This window comes from Piliocolobus tephrosceles, chromosome 6 (assembly GCF_002776525.5).
Source record: "Piliocolobus tephrosceles isolate RC106 chromosome 6, ASM277652v3, whole genome shotgun sequence".
Classification (NCBI taxonomy): Eukaryota; Metazoa; Chordata; class Mammalia; order Primates; family Cercopithecidae; genus Piliocolobus; species Piliocolobus tephrosceles.
This window is the reverse complement of record NC_045439.1, coordinates 133,341,320-133,360,810: the sequence shown is the minus strand read 5'-3', so window position 1 is coordinate 133,360,810 and position 19,491 is coordinate 133,341,320.

Sequence of the window (19,491 nt, the reverse complement as noted above, 5' to 3'; positions counted from 1 at the left end):
GTAAGGAACTCTGATCTTGATATTCCCCTCAATTTATCAAATAAACTTATTTCTTTTGACCAAAATGTGACAAAAGGAAGATTAGGATACTTGTGACCTTCTTTCCCTCTGACCTGTCTCCTACCTTCTCTTTCTTCCCTTAAAAGGTCAGACACTTCCTTAAATGCCTTCACACTGTTTCCTCCTGCAACTTGATTCTTGTCTCAGGCTAAATTATTACCTTGGGATGTGTGGGGAGGGAAGTAGAGAGACACTAGTGTAACTTTTAACAATTTTTCACTAATTATGCATATTTATAGAACATTTTTATTTTAAGTTCACAGAGGAAATTGGATTCAATTATACTATACACAAGATTGGGAGAAGATAGTGATCCTTCTTGTAAATATCCATAAAACATACCACTTAGCATTGTTGTCAATGCTCTCTCACTTTGCTAATGCATGACCATAGTGCTAGTCATGTGATTACAAGATAGTCACAACAGGGTAATTAACACATCTTACGCTTTACTAGTGTGGAGATTTCAAAGGGTATGTTAATTTTTATCTTGACTTATAGTTCCATAGAGTGGTCAGGAATATGAGAAGTTGGTTCTTCAGGGAAAGTTGTTTCCCAAATGTCACCCGAACATGAAGGGGAACAGAAAATTAATCAAGACAGAGACATGTTTTAAAGTGGACTACACAGGGAAGAGAGAAAGAAAATGCATTGATGGTTTAAGTGTGTTGGGAAGTATACTGGAACGCACAGAACTAAGGCTTGGAAATTGATGCATCAAACACTTAATGTCATATTGACTGATAAACAAGCAAAATGATTGCTAAGTGACAGTATGATCCATGTATCTATATTGTGTGAAAATCCAGAGATCCCGTACATGTATTGTTGGCAGTTTATAGGAAGAGGAACAAAAACTTAGGAAAAAAGTAAAAGCTCTATGCATGCAAACCTTTGCATGCAAACGTTGAACAGGTGTAAAAATTGCAACAGGTTTGCTTCCTTCTATAGTTGATTTCCCTTCTCACCTTTTTCTACATTTTGGGGATAATATATATAACAGTAATTTGGTTTCTGACACAACATTTCTATCTATAGATTTTCTTGAGTGTCTGTGTTGGGGGAGGGATGTTGTTTGTTTTATTTGTATTTTTGCATCTGAATATGTTTTACTGAAGTCCTCCTGGGCTTCTGTAACCCTTCTGCAGAGTAAGTCTGCTGCCACAGCTTTCCCCCATCTGTCCTAACTGCATACTTTAAGGTGCTCTTAATCTGTAACTTAGTTCTCATTTGATGAAAGTCAGACTTCACTTGATGATGTTGACTTTCTCAGCAAAGGGCAATGGCAGTTACTGAAGATGCCCTTTGCAGCAAAATCTCATATAATCATTTCTACTAAGGGGAGCTGACACTCCAGTGTACACTGGGCGTCAGTGGATGCTATTCCTCCAGTTCCTTTATGAGGTTTGCAACGTTTGTACTGAGATCCACCAAGCAGTTGTTTGAAGTGTGCAATTGAGTACAATTCTGCAACATAGAGACAGAATCCCAACCCCAAACATGCCAGAGTGATGAAAACACTAGAGTACCTGAAACATAGATGTGGGACTGGGCCTCTACTCTGCTACTTGCCACTTCCGTAACTTTGAGGAAGTTACTTATGGCCTGAGCAATTCAGTGACCTCATCTGGAAAATGAGGAGGGAAACCTCATACTATCAGAATTAAATGAGTTCATATATAAATCTTATAGAGCCCAGTAGTGACTCTGCCATTTATTACTTATGTGAACTGGCAAATGCTTCTTTGAGTCTCAGTTAGGGTTGTCAGATTTAGCAAATAAAAATCTCACACGTCCAGCTAAAACAACGAACAATTTTGGGTATGAAAAATGTCTCATGTAAATTGGAATATACCGTACTCCAAAAACTCTTTGTCATTTATTTGAAACTCAAATTTAAAAGGTCTTCCTGAATTTTATCTGTCAACCTTGGTATTAATTCTCTTGTCTAATAAATGAGTGTATTCATGCTTACCCTAGTTAACTTAGAAGGTGATTATGAGGATGATGTTAAAATATAACATATATATTTTTTATGTCATTGTCATAATATATAAAAGTTTTGTAAAATGTAACACGATTCAGAGATAAGGTAATGCTCAAATTATTAGTGTGGATATTGTGGTCATCACGAGTTCACAAATAGGTTGAGGAACGTACAATGAAATTCAATGAGAGGAGATATTGTAAGTTATAGACCAGTTACCCTGTTCACCTTTTCTGAGGAGCCAAGCACCTCTGGGTTACTTGCAACTGACTGCTTATTCTCATTAATATGCATGTGTAGATTTCACTGGAAAGTACTTTTTGTACTTGGAGAGAGGAGGAAAGAGGAGGAGTATGAGGAAGATTGTGAAGGGGACTGCCAACCCTCATACAGGGAGGGCTATTTCCTTTTTAATTAAATTTCTGGACATGCAATTTGCCTTTTCCGATATATTAGGTTTTTCATCAGTTTTTTTCCTCATATAGTGGCAAATCACAAATGGCTTATTACAGGAACAATCATAGGAGGGAGCACTTTGGGGCCCGCTCATACCAAGGCTGCATTTTAAGCATAAATACACCTTCCACAGAGAATTGCAAGTGAAAAGTCAAGGTGCTAAAAAGACCCAAGGGGATTTTTAACTCTCACACTTCAGGTGCATTCAGGAAAGAGAAACACCCAAATTCTTTCATTTTCAAAGAAAATAACATAAGGTATTTCTGTATCTTCTCATAGCTCATAACTAGATCCCACAACAAATGGGTTCCTGCATAACTCAATTTCTCAGGATATAATAAATAAGAAGAAAATGTGACTCGTGCCTGTCCAATGCCCAATTTATTATTCTATCCTTTTCTTAACATACATAACCCAGGCCGGGCTCACGCCTGTAATCCCTTAACTTTGGGAGGCCAAGGTTGGGAGTTTCAGACCAGCTTGACCAATATGGTGAAACACCATCTCTACTAAAAATACAAAAATTAGCCACATATGGTGGTGTGTGCCTGTAATTTCAGCTACTCAGGAGGCTGAAGCTGGAGAATCACTTGAACATGGGAGGCAGATGCTGCAGTGAGCCAAGATTGAGCCACTGCACTCCATCCTGGGTGAGAGAGGGAGACCCTGTCTCAAATAATAATAATAATAATAACCCATTATGTCAAAAACACCCTCAAGTCAATGATTTGGTAAGATGCAATTAAAGGAAGACTCAGTGGTATAAATGAATTTTTATTTTGAAATGAATTTGGCCAGCTTCACATACACACCATCTCAGAGATGGGTAATACCTACATCCAATAGCTGAAACCACCAACTTGGCAATTTCCTCCAGCATATAGAGAAATAAATCTCTGGGGCTTCCTTGGCCTTTGACTTTGGAATACAAAAGCCTTGGATGAAGAGAAACGTATGTTGAGCACCTGCTCCTGCGCATACAGACACGGAGCTAGTCCCACCTCTGAATGAAAGTGGTGACTTCCCCACTCTGGACTCTGACTCTCAGCTGGCAGGCACAACAGACGGGATAAGGCTCTCCATGCATCCATACTCTGGGCCATCGTGTTTTATAGACACAAATTGAAGATAAGATCTAGTGATGGAGTCTCCATCCCATGTTAATAGTTTGCGGCAGTTCCGTTGGATAAAGGTTCTGTCAGGGTCAGTGTTTCAAGTGAAGTTCAGTCTCTCATTTGCCATAAATGAAGAGGGTGGGAAGTGAGCTGGGAGATTGTCAGACTAATATTTAGATAATTGCAATTTATCTCATCTCAAGGATCAAGCTGATTGAACCTGAGCCGAGTTTGAGCTAAACTGTGTTTACAAGGCCTCCTTCCTCAAAGCTAGCAGTCTAAAGAAAGAAGAAAAGCCAGAGCTGGGATTTCCGGCTGACCTTGGAACCAGGAATGACCAATCCCAATAGCAATAATATAATAGCAAGAATAAACAATCATGAATATTGCAAATGCTCTCTCTCCGGTGCTGAGAAAAATTAATTTCCTATTTGAATCCCATTCACATAAATACTCATAATGATGTATTTAAATCCAGACTCTGTTAAATCCTAAGCCCACAGTACCTAAGCCAACAGCATGAGTCTCGCATTTAATCGGTTACTGTAATAAACATATAAAATGTTTTTTTTCATGAGAGGACAGAGCCGTGGCTACATAAAAGGACATCAAATGACACATCCTCCATCTCCCAGCAAATAAAAAAGCCATCAGCTCATAACAAGGCGGTGATAAAAGGTGCTGAGGCCAGTAAGATTAAGACTTTGTAATAAGGTCCGGGCGCCAAAACTGACAGCCATTTTCTTTTATATTTATCATGTCCTCACATTGGGGTGAGAAGCCATGGCTCTGTCCCATTGCTGGCTAGAATTTATAGCGGCTCCATTATTAGGAGATTGCAGTGAAATGGGGTAGAGGTATGGTTTTCTGAGAACGTTACGATAGCCTCCTACATTATACACTTGACAGGTTTGTCAGCTCTTAGTAACAAGCCTTGTAAAGTACTTTAATATCATTAGCACTATTTTCTTAATGTGTCTGCTCTCCTCGAAGCCTGAAAATATCATATATCATAGGCTGGAGGGTAGCATGAACTGCTATCTCCTTGTTTCTGGTTTCTTAAATGTGATTTTATAGTAACACGTAGAGTTGATGTTTTAATCAAAATAATGTAGCCATTTTCCTTTATTGATTATCAAGTAAATATGTATAAATATGTAGTTAGGGGTGGGCTACCCTTTTAGAGGATATTGGAAACACATAATGAATGGCTTTCTGTGGGTAATTTCACTGCCTGCTTACTTCAGTTGTTTGTTATGTACCAAGAGTCTTTTCCATTCTGCCCTCCTTCCCCAAAGATCTGTGGAGGCCACACCTGCAGGAGAGAGGGGCCCAGCCAGAACCAAAGCTCTGCAAGAACTTTCCAGACAGGCAAGGCCTAAATCAGACGCCTTTGAAATTTCTGCACATACATGTCTCCCTTTTTTGTAAACTAGCCTAAATTACAATCTGTTCTGTAGTTCATGGTGCATTTCAAAAGGACCCACATTTATTTTGGGTAAATCCTGAAAGGCTTTTTCTTGCTTTCGGTGATGAGCATATTGACTTAAGAATGTCTATCTACATTGCTAATGTAAACCCAGAGACAGAAATCCTGTGAGTTGACTCAATAGTTTGAGTTGTATAAGTGTTTTAAATTTCAAAAATAAACATGCATTGCTTTGTGAGGGTAATAAAATGATAAACTTGGTTTATATGTCATTCTAAGCAGGACATCCATCTTAATAACATTGTAATATTCTCATATGTGACCTTGATCATAAAAATTTAATTATTGTCAGCAATAACATTAAATCTATACCAAAACTAAGGATAGGCACACACATACATACATACATAGACACACACACACACACAGAGATAAAGGGAAATTTACTATCAGTAAAAACTCAAGTCGTTTTATAATTGGAAACATCAGAGTCAATGCAAAATTTAGTTCTGTGCTAGAGCTCAGACCAAAACACCAACCTTACTAGGCAGTGTTATCAGTATTAATGTACATTGCCCCAAATATGTGCTCACCTAGTTACTGAATGTATGCCCTATCTCCTGCATCCTTTATCTCAAATGAGAAATCAAGAGGCCTATGGAGTGATTTCCTTTTGGTCAAAATCGTTGCATCTAACTCAGGACCTAGCACATAGTAGGTAATCAATAAAAATTCATCAAACAGATGAATCCATTATTTCTCCCAGCTTATATAGAGGTTTATGTTTCCATTGGCCCATGGCCATCAAAATAGGTTACTTGCTGAGAAATAAACATGCACCAGATGGGAGGAGCTATGACATCTTGATCTCAGATTAATCCAGTCTATGCCTTCCTTTATTAACTTACATATATGCTTCTGCATTGAGAGCAAGACCACATGCAGATAATCTCAAGGCACTACATATTGGCAAACAGAAACCACTAGGCAATCCAAAATATTTGTTAGCAAATTATTCTAATGAACTTAAAATAATTATCATTAACGATTTTAAAATATAATTTTGGGAATAGGAAGGTAAAAACAACCCAAGAAGACTTTAAATCTTTACCTCTATTTCTGCATGTAATCTTTAAGTTCTTTGGTTATGCAAATATTCAAAGATATGTTTCACAAAGTGGAAATATTAGGCTAAATTTTGTCAGTGTAGTAGTTTTGTTGAAGTTTGTTTAAACAGACATGTAAATTCTATATTCCTGTTGCATTTGCGTAATTTAAGTGAAAGGAAGAGTATTCAAACATTGGACTCACTTTCTACTTACCTGAATAAGAAGACAGGGCAGGGTCAAACCTATATTTGTCTATTTTTATAGTCAATACAATAATTGCCTGTGATGAGTTAATTATCTAGTAACTAAGGCTGATTTTTCTTAGAATAGAAATGATTAAATCGTGTCTTTTTCAGTGGGGTCTGGTCATCACATGAAGACCTAACTTAACCTTTTTTGACTATTTTATGCTTCTTCATCTGAAGGAAAACCATTAATCTGATGTGCTGAGAAACTGTCCTGTGAACGTGTTCCTGTTCACACAGTCTAGTTAACATGAATAGGTTTTTAATATCTGTCGATTCAGAACTGTTCCCCATCAGTCCCATGGCTGCTCATAAAATCAGTTAGTCTATTTATTGCTAGAAATCACTAAGAATTAGACTTACTTAAGCCTGTAAATTTATCAAGTTTATCACATTTGATACTGAGAATATCTATTTTGATTAAGTCTTTATGTGTAAAACCAGATTAGTAAAAATTTTTGAGGGTTTCCAGACAATTATTTTTCTAAACAGCCCTGTACTTTCTCTATATTGTTGTATTGACATGTTTATTTTATATATCTGTGTATACACACACATATAACTTGTGTGTATGTATGTATAGATATCTATACACACATATATAGATATATGTACATATCTATATATACACACATATATAACTTGTGTGTATATGTAGATATATCTCCATAGCTATATACACATACATAAGTTATGTGTGTGTATATATAGATATGTATATATCGATGTATATGCATATATCTATATATACACACACATTATATGTGTGTGTATATATACCTACGTGTACACACATGTTATATGTGTATCTATATATATATAATTTTCTGTATATTTTGATATTTTGACATCTTTAAAAGCCTTTTTGGGGCCAGGCATGGTGGCTCATGCCTGTAATCCCAGCACTTTTGGAACCTGAAACAGGAGGATCACTTAAGGCCATGAGTTCAAGACCAGCTTGGGCAACGGAGTGAGACTCTGTCTCTACAAAAAATACAAAATTAGCCAGGCTTATGAGGTGGCATGTACCTATAGTTTGAGCTGCTTGGGAAGCTGAGATGGGCTGATCGCTTGAGCCCAAATGTTTGATATTGCAGTGAGCCTTGATTTCACCACTGCACTCTAACCTGAGTGACAGAACCAAGACCCTGTCTCTAATAAAACCAAAACCAAAAACAAAAACCTCTGTGGCTGGAGAGAGACTTCCCCTCCAGGGGCTAGATAATTATTAGAACTCTGACAGGAGCATGTCTTTGATATGCACACTTACCAATCCAGAGCCATATCTCCTTTTCTGGCCCTTATACTCCAGGAGGCAACATTCCTCTGCCTTAACCATTCCAGGGACAGGTACCAAACAGCTATAGCTACTACCTCTACAGTTTAGAATTTGCTAAGTTATTCAAACTAACCCATCCTAAATCATTCACCGTGCCCTCCACTGCCTTTCACAGAAACCCCAACAAAGCCTCTGGCCCAAGTCTTCCACTGGCTCCTGTCTTCTGCCTCCTGACCTCCACGTCTTCCCCTTATAGCCCTGTGTGACATGCTGTGCCTCCGGTCACTAGGACCTGAGAGTTTAACACATTTTGTTTTTCTGAACTTCTCTTCTGTCTTTTCTCATGGCAGATCTGACTGACCATCACATTAAAAAAAAAAAAAAAAAAAAAAAGAAAGAAATAACATTCAAAGACAGTATTATAATATTCAGAGTTAGAAGGAAATTTCCACATCATGTAGTTGGTCTTCCTGAATCATTCCAACAGGAAACAGCAAATCAAAACTTCACTATTTGGGCCTTCCTTCTTTGACATATCTCCTAGGCAAGGGTTGTTACATTTCTTCTTCTCCAAACCCAAATGAGACACATGGGGAGAAAAGGTGGGCTCTCAATCAGGCCTCTGTAGGTCTCATGATCTAATTTACTTCTCCACTTCTCCACTTCCACCTTCAAGATTCAAGAAGCTGCAGGACATTTTCAATTGCTGAGATTTTTCCAGACAAACTCCTGGCCAAGCATCTTGACTCTGTGTTTAATGCTCCACCAAAAATCTGAATATTGAGTTAATTGAGGACGTTTTAATTAAATGCCTTATTTATAAGACTCAAAGACAACAGATTTTAAAATCGAAATGTCACCTTGATGATTTAAACACCTTGATGATGTTTTTAGCTTGACTTGTTGTTTCAGTGAATATGCCCATTATTTTGACTTGGTGAAGTTGCAGGAAAATGGGAGCTCATTCTGCTGCTAAATGGAGAATGAACTGATATAACCATGTTGAACAACAGTTTGAGATTATCTAACAGTTTGGAAATGTGTGCACCTTCCAGTATTGTAATTTGAGCTCTAGATGTATACTTGCAGAAATTCTTACACAGGTGCCCAAGACTGTTAAAAATAGTCTACTGAGCCAGGTGTGGTGGTGCACGCCTGTAGTCCCAGCTACTGGAGAGGCAGAGGTGGAAGAATCACATGAGTCCAGGAGTCTGAATCCAATCTAAGCAACATAGTGAGACCTCATCTCTTAAATACATACATACATACATACATACATACATACATACATAAAAATAAAAATAGTCCACAACTGAAAACTGCCCAAATGATTATCAATGGAAGAATGAAAAAATAAACTGTGGAATGCTCATTCAATGGGGAATATGCATTGGAGAAAAAGACCTGATAACTGTGTGTATGAAATAAGTGAATCTCAAAAACTTACTGCTGTTGAGCAAAAGCAGAAGACACAGAAATAGGTATACATATGATTTCATTTAAATAAAACTTAAAAACTAGCAAATCTAAATTCTGGTCTGATGAGAGATCTATATGATGATTAAAGAAACTTTAAAGAGAAGGAAGAGAATTGTTAACGGGAAATGCAGGAAGGATAGTGATACCAGGGGTGGGTGGGGCTGAGGAATGGGAATGTGATGATGAGGGTAAATAGGTTTCATAAGGCACTAGTAATGACCTATTTCTTAACTTTGGTGGGTAAGTGTAAGAATGTTTTAAAAAGTTCATGATGGGCCAGTTGTGGTGGCTCGTGTCTGTAATCCCAGCACTTCGGGAGGCCACAGGTGCATCACTTGAGCCCAGGAGTTCAAGACCAATTTAGGCAATGTGGAAAAACCCCATCTCTACAAAAAAAAAAAAAAAAATGAGCAGGGCATGGTGGTGTGCGCCTGTGGCTCCAGCTACTTGGAGGGCTGAGGTGAGAGAATCTCTTGAGCCCCAGAAGTCAAGGCTGCAGTGAGCCCTCTGCACCACCACACTCCAGCCTTGGTGACACAGCGAGACCCTGTCTCAAAAAAGGAAGTAAAATAAAATTAAAAAGCTAATTACTTAAAATGCACCTGTACAATTTATGCATCTTTTTAGTATAAATTTCAAAATTCAAAAAGTAACAATAGATAATGAAATGTAGGAAGGAGGTGGAGATAACCCCAAATCCACATTTCATTTTCATTTAAAAATAAATAAATGAATAAAACTGACAGTGACCATCTAGTATTCTTCAATGTAGCCAAAAATTGGTAGCCTTCTACACTGTGTATTTTATTTCACAAATAGAAATATAGAAATATATATTTTGCAGAATATTATTTTAAATCAAAACTAGATGGAGATTATTTAATACATGTGACAATTATATGAGATCTCCTTTATTCTATAGTTCTCATAAATGTTTAATAGTTAACTGTATGTAGACTAAGATTTTTAAATCAATTATTCTGACGTTTAAGTTAGTCAAATGCAGTCCATTAAAATGCCCATTGTTTTATGTTCCTGTCTCCTTTTAAGACAATTTTCAAACATGAAATCAGACACTTAAGTCATTGTACATAAGTCCTTCATCATCACGAGAGATGAGACCAGCTGGACTTCCCAGGTGGAGTGGGGACTTGGGGAACTTTCCTGTCTTGCAAGAGGATTGTAAAACACACCAATCAGCACTCTGTAAAATGCACCAGTTAGTGTTCTGTAAAACGCATCAATCAGCAGGATTCTATAAGTAGCCAATCGTTTGGAGGATTGAAAAAAGGGCACTCTGACAGGACAGAAACAGAACGTGGGAGGGGACAATAAGGGAATAAAATCTGGCCACCGCAGCCAGCAGCAGCAACCCGCTCCGGTCCCTTTCCAAGCTGTGGAAGTTTTGTATTTTCCTTCTTCACAATAAACCTTGCTACCACTCACTCTTTGGGTCTGTGCCATCTTTGGGAGCTGTTAACACTCACCAAGAAGGTCCGCCACTCCATTCTTTTTTTTTTTTTTTTTTGAGGTGGAGTCTCGCTCTGTCACCTGGACTGGAGGCAGTGGCCGGATCTCAGCTCACTGCAAGCTCCGCCTCCCGGGTTCACGCCATTCTCCTGCCTCAGCCTCCGGAGTAGCTGGGACTACAGGAGCCCGCCATCTCGCCCGGCTAGTTTTTGTATTTTTAGAAGAGACGGGGTTTCAGCGTGTTAGCCAGGATGGTCTCGATCTCCTGACCTCGTGATCCGCCCGTCTCGGCCTCCCAAAGTGCTGGGATTACAGGCTTGAGCCACCGCACTCCATTCTTGAAGTCGGTAAGACCACAAACCCACCAGCAGGAGCCAACTCCGGACACAATCACACCATATCATTTCTCCCAGGTGTGTTCATGATATAACTGTAAGGCCACCACTGTTGTATAATTTTAGGAGATTTAGATAAATCTTCTCATTCTTGCCTTTTAGAATAGCTGATACCATTTGAATACTTTTTACCTTTGTCTCATTTTCCAAAAGAAAACAGGAGTAGATGACTGGCACTCCATGAAGTTTGCTGAACTAAGCAACTCATTGGAAACAATGAAAAACACACAAAGCACAATATCTCATTAAATCCTCTCTCAACTGTACTGTAAGGTTCATATCATCGTTATTATTTTGCCCTTTTACAGAGGAGAAAATATACAAAGAGAAGATGAAGAGACAACCAAAGTAGGTGGCTATCCTCGGGTATGAAGTCTGGAGGTTTGTTTTCTATTCTGCTCTAATGTATTGCCCCCTCTCCCAGACCACATGATTGGGCAAAATGTTTATTACTATAACTATGCATAGCTTATGTATGTTTATGGGCAAAAGAGTGATTTCACAGTGTCTCGTGCAGTTCATGTACACTATTAAATTATTTTGCAAATTCTCATCATAAGTAATATTTATGATAGGTAAATAATACCCACACCAAGTAAATAATTAAATTAAGACACCAGTGTTTTCAATAGATACTTCCTTTAAAACATTTTCTAAGCTCCCGCTTTCTGGGTGAGGCTGACTGTTCTAGGAGGTGATTGTCATGTGCTTATTTTCATTTTTCAGCGTCCTTCATCATCACACCAGGCTAGTAATTAGTGAAAATAAAAATTGCAATTGGTTAATGCAACATTTCAACTGTCATCCTGCTGCAGTGGGAGAAAAAGTTATTTTGTAAAATGAGAGCCCAGTGGTGCAGTTGTATTGACTTTTATGTCATGTTTGTTTCAGTTTACTAGTCAAAACAAGTTTCACAGCTCCTCCTAGTCCAGAAGGTTCCGTTTGCTTTATGAAAATGAAGCTGTCTTGTTTTCTGGTTCATAAATCATTGTCAAGCGGAGCTAGATAACAGAAACAAGTTCAGATTCTGGAATGATTACCCTTAGAGATGATGTATTAAATATACAGAATACAACTTGATTTTCATAAGCCACGTTGACTTTGCAGAACTAAGGCTGCAGGGGAAAATTATTTCATAAGAGGAGGGGTGAGAGCTTGCAAAATCTAACCAGGTGGGAATGATGAGAGAGGGAAGGAAGTAGAGCATTTTCATATATAAAGATGTGTCTGCTTTCTCCAGTTTTCTCTCTATTATTTACCTGCTGTCATTTAAGCATTTGGTGTCTCTGTCTTCTATTAACAATGGGAAGCATCTTTAGAAAAGAAGAGCTTCTCCTTCTTCCTAGATTATCTGCCGCTTTTCTTTCATCCTCTTCTCTGAATATTGTGATATCATGTAAAATATTGCTTCTACCTCTTCGTAACCTAACCTCTCCCCCTGCAACGAGCCTGGTTTGAGTTGTACTTTTGGAGTTCCGTACCTCATACTCACTATGGTTTCTAATGCCTCACCAGAGCCACATGATCCATGGGAGTGAAATCTGGAGAAAAATCACAGTAGAGTGAGAAAGAGTCACAGAAATACCCTGAGATCAGAAGTGTCTTTGTGGCAATGCAGGGAACAAGTTTCTTGCCACTGAATGGTGCTGAAGCTGATTTTCTTCTGAACAAAAACTTTGGACCACCAAGCCAACTTAAAAATATATTTTGCTGAAAAAGAGAGGTTTCTTCTGTGTAAAATGTGTTTTATTTTCTATTTAACTGCTTAGTTCCTATTGGAGCTCTGTATTAGTCTGTTCTCACACTGCTAATAAAGACATACCCAAGACTGGGTAATTTGTAAAGAAAAAGAGGTTTAATGATCTCACAGTTCCACGTGGCTGGAGAAGCCTCCTAATCATGGTAGATGGAGAAGGGCATGTCTTACAGAGTGGCAGACAAGAGAGAAAATGAGAAACAAGTGAAAAAGTTTTCCCCTTATAAAACCATCAGATCTTGTGAGACTTACTCATTATCATGAGAACAGTATGGGAGAAACCGCCCTGTTGATTCAGTTATGCCCCACTGGGTCCCTCCCACAACATGTGACATTATGGGAGCTACAATTCAAGATGAGATTTGGGTGAGGACACAGCTAAACCACATCAAGCTTCAAATCTCATTTCAGACATGAAGTCTCCTCTCCCTGCCAGCCACTATCTGGAGCCTAGTTTCTCTGGCCATTCCCTTAGCACATCCCCATCACTGCTCCCTCTTCATGCTTATTATAGGGATCGTCAAGAATCTATTGCATCATTATTTCTTAAAATATTGGGATCTCACTTGGTAAGATGAAGTTCCTTGGGGGTAGATGTTCATGTACGTGCACACTGCTGTCTGTGGGCAGGTGCACACCATATTAAGTATTCAGAGGCAGAGCATAAAGAGAAACAAAGAAGTGTATTCAAAGCCACTCAAACTTTGGAGTAAAACTTTTTCTAGCAGGGAGTTTAGGTGGAGATCCTAAGTATAGTCAAGATTCTACTCTATTTCAACTGGTACGATTTAATTCTTACTCAGAATAGAAGGGAAGAATCTGCAAAGAGCAAAATGTCATAAAGAATTTTTATGTCACTATGTATTTCCCATGCTATGAAAAGGAACTTTTCCTATCTGCCAGGAAAATCCTTGATTTTCTTAAGACACTGCTGGGGAAGGTCACTTGTTCTGATACCAAATTCATAACCATGGGAGCCTCCATCTCACAGTTCGGGTAGCCAGAGCCCCTAGAATATTATAATCTTGTATTATCTGGCTTATTTGATTAATTTATGTTTTATGTACATATCTAGGATTTTTATTCATTTTTTCAGCAAAAGAGCAATGTGAGGAATTGGAAAGTCATTCAAAAACTTTAATAGATGCAGATGACGAGTTTGGGTGTTCATCTCAGTGTGTATTTTTGAAACCAGACCAGTTGTCCCATAGAACTGATGTTTATGGTTTCTTTGAATAAACAGAGAAATGGACCTTCCCAGTATTAAAACTTGAGAAAGTTAGAATTGTCTTATCTGAGGTCCCTTCTCAGGCAACAAACCATCAGACCTCTCAGATAGTATCAAGGAAGGGAAATTTACCAGATCACCACAGCTGGACATTGTGACACCAGACCCCTCACCCATCATGATTGCCTAACCAACCATCTATTTCCTGTTTACAAACTCCTGTTCCTTCCTGCTCCCTGATTCCTGTTTTCCCAGTTACATTTCTTCCCTACTATACAAACCCTTAATTTCAGTCTACCAGGGAGATGAGTTTGAGACTGATGTTATCTCATCAGCTGCAGCACCCAATTAAAGCCTTTTTCTCTGGCAATACCTGTTGTCTCAGTGATTGGCTTTCTGTGCTGCAAGCAATAGGACTTAGACCAAACCCCAGGCATTTTAGTAACATTTTCAACAATACCCTTAGAAACTTGTATCACTTGGATAATTACTTTAACCCATCATTTCATTGTACTTGCAAAAACTGGCTTTTGGATTTATAAACTAAGGGTAAAATGTCTGCTTGAACTCTGAGCATTCTAAGATACATGAGGTCTCCAGCCAGTTGATTAATTCATGTAGGCTTTGCAACTTTTATATATTTAGACATTTATAAATATAATCTCATTTTCTACACCAATGTTATTTAATATTGGTGCTTCACTCTTTAGGAAGAGTGAGTTCCATGGAACAATCAATAGAGAAGCCCTGCATGGTTTATTTTCTATTATGTATAACTTACAGGTCGTTGAGTCAAGTACTGTGGCAAGATTTCTAAAAGACTGGTGATTTTTAGGAAAGATCATCAATAACATATGTAGCCGAGCAAGCTAAAATAATTACAATCAAATTTCATGCTTCAGGGCGTAAACTGATTTCCTGCAAGTGTCAGGAAGAAATTATGCTGCTTTCACCAATGTGTACTGCATTGGGTAAATATCCCACCTATTTTTGTTTGGTTTTGCCCTTTTATCTGAACCTAATGTAGTGCTCAGTTTTATTAAGAGTGTAGGTCATTTTAGCCCATACCACTCCTTGGTTGCATCATATCAGGTTGACTTTCTTTCTGATGTCCAGAAACTTTTCAATGGAACATGATACAAAATGAAGCCCTGGTTGCAAAAGTGTTGACTATAATGTAAATGTTTGTTCTTAGATTAATTATTAAAAGTTGAAGGACTAGAAGAGAGAAGAAAGCAAAATGTTATGATTCTGAATTTCAAACCTGTGATCTTAAAACTCACTGAGGATCATGTTTTCTCTTTGAGGTCTCTAAATTCATCTACTTCAGGTCATAAGTTTTTTAAATCTTATCTCTTTTTCCTAGCTAACTTTTGCCACTGACTCTCTCTCATTCAAAAATCTCAATCACAACATGCCTTTGCTCTATGCAAAACAGCTTTGCGTCGTGAACAATACATGTTAAATTTTGCCACCATTTTTTTTTTAAGTGGGGTGGAGTGAAAAGAAGGAGAGGAGAAGAGCAAGCTAATGGTTATTCTCAGGCAGTGCTGGTGCTTCTTCTACAAATCTAGCGTGGAGGCCTTTGAGCTAATTACATTCTGTATATCTGAGCCAACTCGGAGAGCTTCACGCTGACACTCGGATACATCTGGGCCTGATAACAATTGCAAACGCTCAGGGCACACTTTTAAAAAGATCTTATGTTACAACATGAAACAACATGTTTTACAGTACTCAGAATGGTCAGATAAATAAAACAGCTCCAAGTCCAGAGCTTTGTGGGGGGAAATGTATTTTGTAACATTTCATTTAGAGCAGAAAAATTTCCCCACTGACAAGGGAACATTTGACCCTAACATAATGTTAAGTTCTACCCACAACTGTTTGAGGTAATGGGCAATAGAAGACTCTGGGCAGCCTTTAATGATGTTGGCTATAAGATTACAATCATTTCCCATTCAGAGGGACAGTTTTGGAGGTTTTGGTCTGAGTTGAAAGTATAGAGGAGAATTTATGAAAAGTTACCTCTGCACATACATCCAAGGAGAGAGAGTAGGAATGAAAACACTGCACATTTCTAGGCCATATTCAGCATAAATGCCAAAAAGATCATGTTAGTTTATTTGGGAACTGTCTTTGGGGGCAGATTTGATGTTTTGATCACAGCCAGGTGACTTCTGAAATCATCATTCATGCTTTGGGGGGATGTTGAACAGAGGAAGCAGAAAGGGAAAACAACTCCCAGAGCCAAAGTTTTGCATAAGATGGTAACAATTGTCAGTTTCCACCTGGCAATAAAACTCCCCAGCAAGCCCTTCTGCTAACACACGCTATATGTCAGTAATCGTCTTTCTTTCTCCTATGGAGAGTTGTAAAGTCATAAAGTAGATGGGTATTTCTGACTTTAACCTGACATATTTCCCTGTTCCTTGAATTTGCACCTGAAAAAAAAGTGTAGCTTTGACACATTAGTATTTAACACTCTTGCCCTCTTGTTGAGTATGCAATAGTGTGACAAAAATTCTCATTTTCTTCATTCCATGTCCCTACTCCTTCCATTTTTCTTTAAAAATTGCCTGTAGTCCCCACAGCTTTATTATGGAGGGGAAAAGTCACTTGAACTATACCATTTGTAGAGCACTTTGGAGTTTACTCTTTAGTGTATATTCTGTTTCTTAAATTTAAAAACATTTTAAAAGGGAGGTATTTAGCTCCCATTTAGCAGATGTGTCAACTGAGGCTGAGCTTTACATAGCGCGTTTTCCCAAATTCTGCAGCAGTAAGCAGCAGTGGAGCGCAAACTCATGTCCCCATATAACTGGCATCAATACCCAAATAAAGTGCCTTTATTCAGTATAGCACCTGACAATTACATAGCAATTTCAGTTTTTCAAAAGTGCTTTTCTTTTTTTACCCTACATCATTTTCTTTAAAAAATAAATTCAGTAGAACCCAGCCATATTTTAAAGTTGCCCAGAATTCCGAGGCAAAGAGAAGTGATTAAATTTATGAACAAAGATACAATAACTTAATATGAATGTGATATTCCTTTTAGATATCTGTGAACACGTGTTCTCTTAATGATTATATGCCATATCTCTCCCATGTATTATCTCAAGGAAGAAAATAAACTTGGATTTTCATGAATGTAATTAATGTGTTCCGAGACAACACTTCACGTTTTACTGAATTCCCTATGTACTCAGTTCTAAGGTCATCTCTCCAGAAGACAAAATAGCCCTTTTTGTTAAGTTGTCTAGAGGTTTTGTTTGTTTGTTTATTTGTGTGTGTTGGGGGGGAAACATCAGTTTCTCTGGAAAGCTGGCTCCTGCGTTCTCAGGGGTTATAAAAATGGGAATCATTTTTATTGGCAATCCACTGGAATAGTGCTGAGACAAATGGAAACTTGAAGATAAGGATCCTCTGAGGTGAGAACATACAGCTGTTGGGAATTGCTAGAGAATCTGACCAATAAAGGAAGTCACTATTTTTCCAGGCCTGAAGTGAGTTATAGGGCGAGACGGGTGTTGTATATTTATGTAAGGCAGCAGCAGGGAGTTTAAGCGGCTGTATATTGCTGAAAGAGCATCATTCACATTCAGGCAGAGACAAAAGGTGGAAATGAAGTAACATCCTGGCTGAAGAAGGCCTCACGACAGAATAATAACATTTCAGAGAGGGGGGCCGTGTGCGAGGCTGTGGGTAGGCCTCAAAATGAGGAAATGATCAAGATGCCTTGTCAGGCCTTCAGAAAACAGTTACACACACACATAGACACACACACACACTCACACACACACACACACGCACTCAGGATTAAGGCCTGGCCAAGCGTCCTTGGGAAGGAAAGTCATTTATCTTTCACAGAAACGCGTACACAATTACTCGCAACCTTCATCAGTATAGTCAGCAAGATAGGTTTGCCAAAACTACTAGAAAAGTATATATCAATACACATATTACAGTTACACTTCCATTTGATATTTATTATTATCATGTTCTCTAGCCTCACTGCATCAGTGTGGATACTAATTCAGGACAATATTTGAAGGACTAAAGTGGTTCTGGCCACTCAAAAGACTCAAAGGAAGGGGGTAGGCTGTGGGGAAGAGACTGTCTTATCTCCTGTGTTTATTTATTGTGTCCTTTTGTTTAGAGGAAGTAGCAAGAAGAAAGGGGTCATGAAATTACACTCCTCTAATGACAAATGGTGAGAGGGAGAGACAATCCACTTCAGAAAAATGATCAAAAGAGAAGGAAAGAGATAATTATTTTAACATTCAAAAAATATATGTAGTTAGTCTGTGAGCCTCTTCTAAAATGCTGTACTTCTGTTTGGTAGAAATACTTTAGGGTGCACTCAAATGCTAATGAAGATGTTATCAAATTTTTAAATGGTAGATTGTGTTGAATATTTCAGAAACTTTAGTCATTTAAGAAAAAAACCTAATGTAGAGTAAGAATCTTCTGTCACACAGGGAGCTGTTAGTTAATACTAAGTTAGGATGGTTATTAAAACACAGGATGGCACAGAACTGGGATGAAAATAGGCATATTTTATCCTTAAAGTTGATTTGTCTTTGAAAGCAATATGACAATTATGAAAATTTCAAGTAAAATTAAAAGACGTCTTTCGAAAATGTGTGTGGACCATGGACCAGATTTGTGAGTTTTCCATATTAGGACCAAGTACAATGAGATGTCACAGTGATTTTATACCAGACAAATATTCACTTACAACCTCATGAGTATGTTGCTTAAGTTTTTAGGGAATAGTAGAATCACAAAATGAATACACTTGGTTCTCTGTTTATTCATTTATTTTTTCTTCTGCAGCTATACAGCTAAATATTAAACAACTAGGAAAAAAAACAAAGCAAAAAAGAATGCTGGGATGAAATAATTTAATTTCCTTCATTGACCTTTCCTTAACATTGTCACACCCCAATGTTTCAGTCACACCAGAGGAGTTTACACATTCAACGACAACATTATCAGAACATGGTATTTAGCAGGCTTTTCAATAGCCAAAGGCTAGGAAGACTAAGAATGAGCACAGGGCTCTTCATCTTCCTAGAAAATGAGCAATTCACAAATGGGAACAGTTCATACTGCATTCGCAGGTGAACTTACCCGGCACAGAGCTAAAGCCAAAGATTTCTAGGAATGACAGCTTCAGCACATCCGTGAAATGATCCTACTTGCCAATTTCCTATTTTTCCACAGGGGACATCTTAAGGGCTGGGGTCATGCAAATTCATTTCTGGCTCCTGAAGCATCAGGTAATGGCTACTGCCAAAGGCAGGATTCCAAAACCATTAGCCCACTGGTCTGATCGCATATGAAAAAACCTAATATTTTGATCACACAACCCATCTCATGGAATGCTGGCCTGGTATTAAAAATGCATTGATGAAGAACATACTGTATTAGGTCACTCTTTGAAGCATAGCTTAGGAGTGCTTTAAGAAAAATACCAT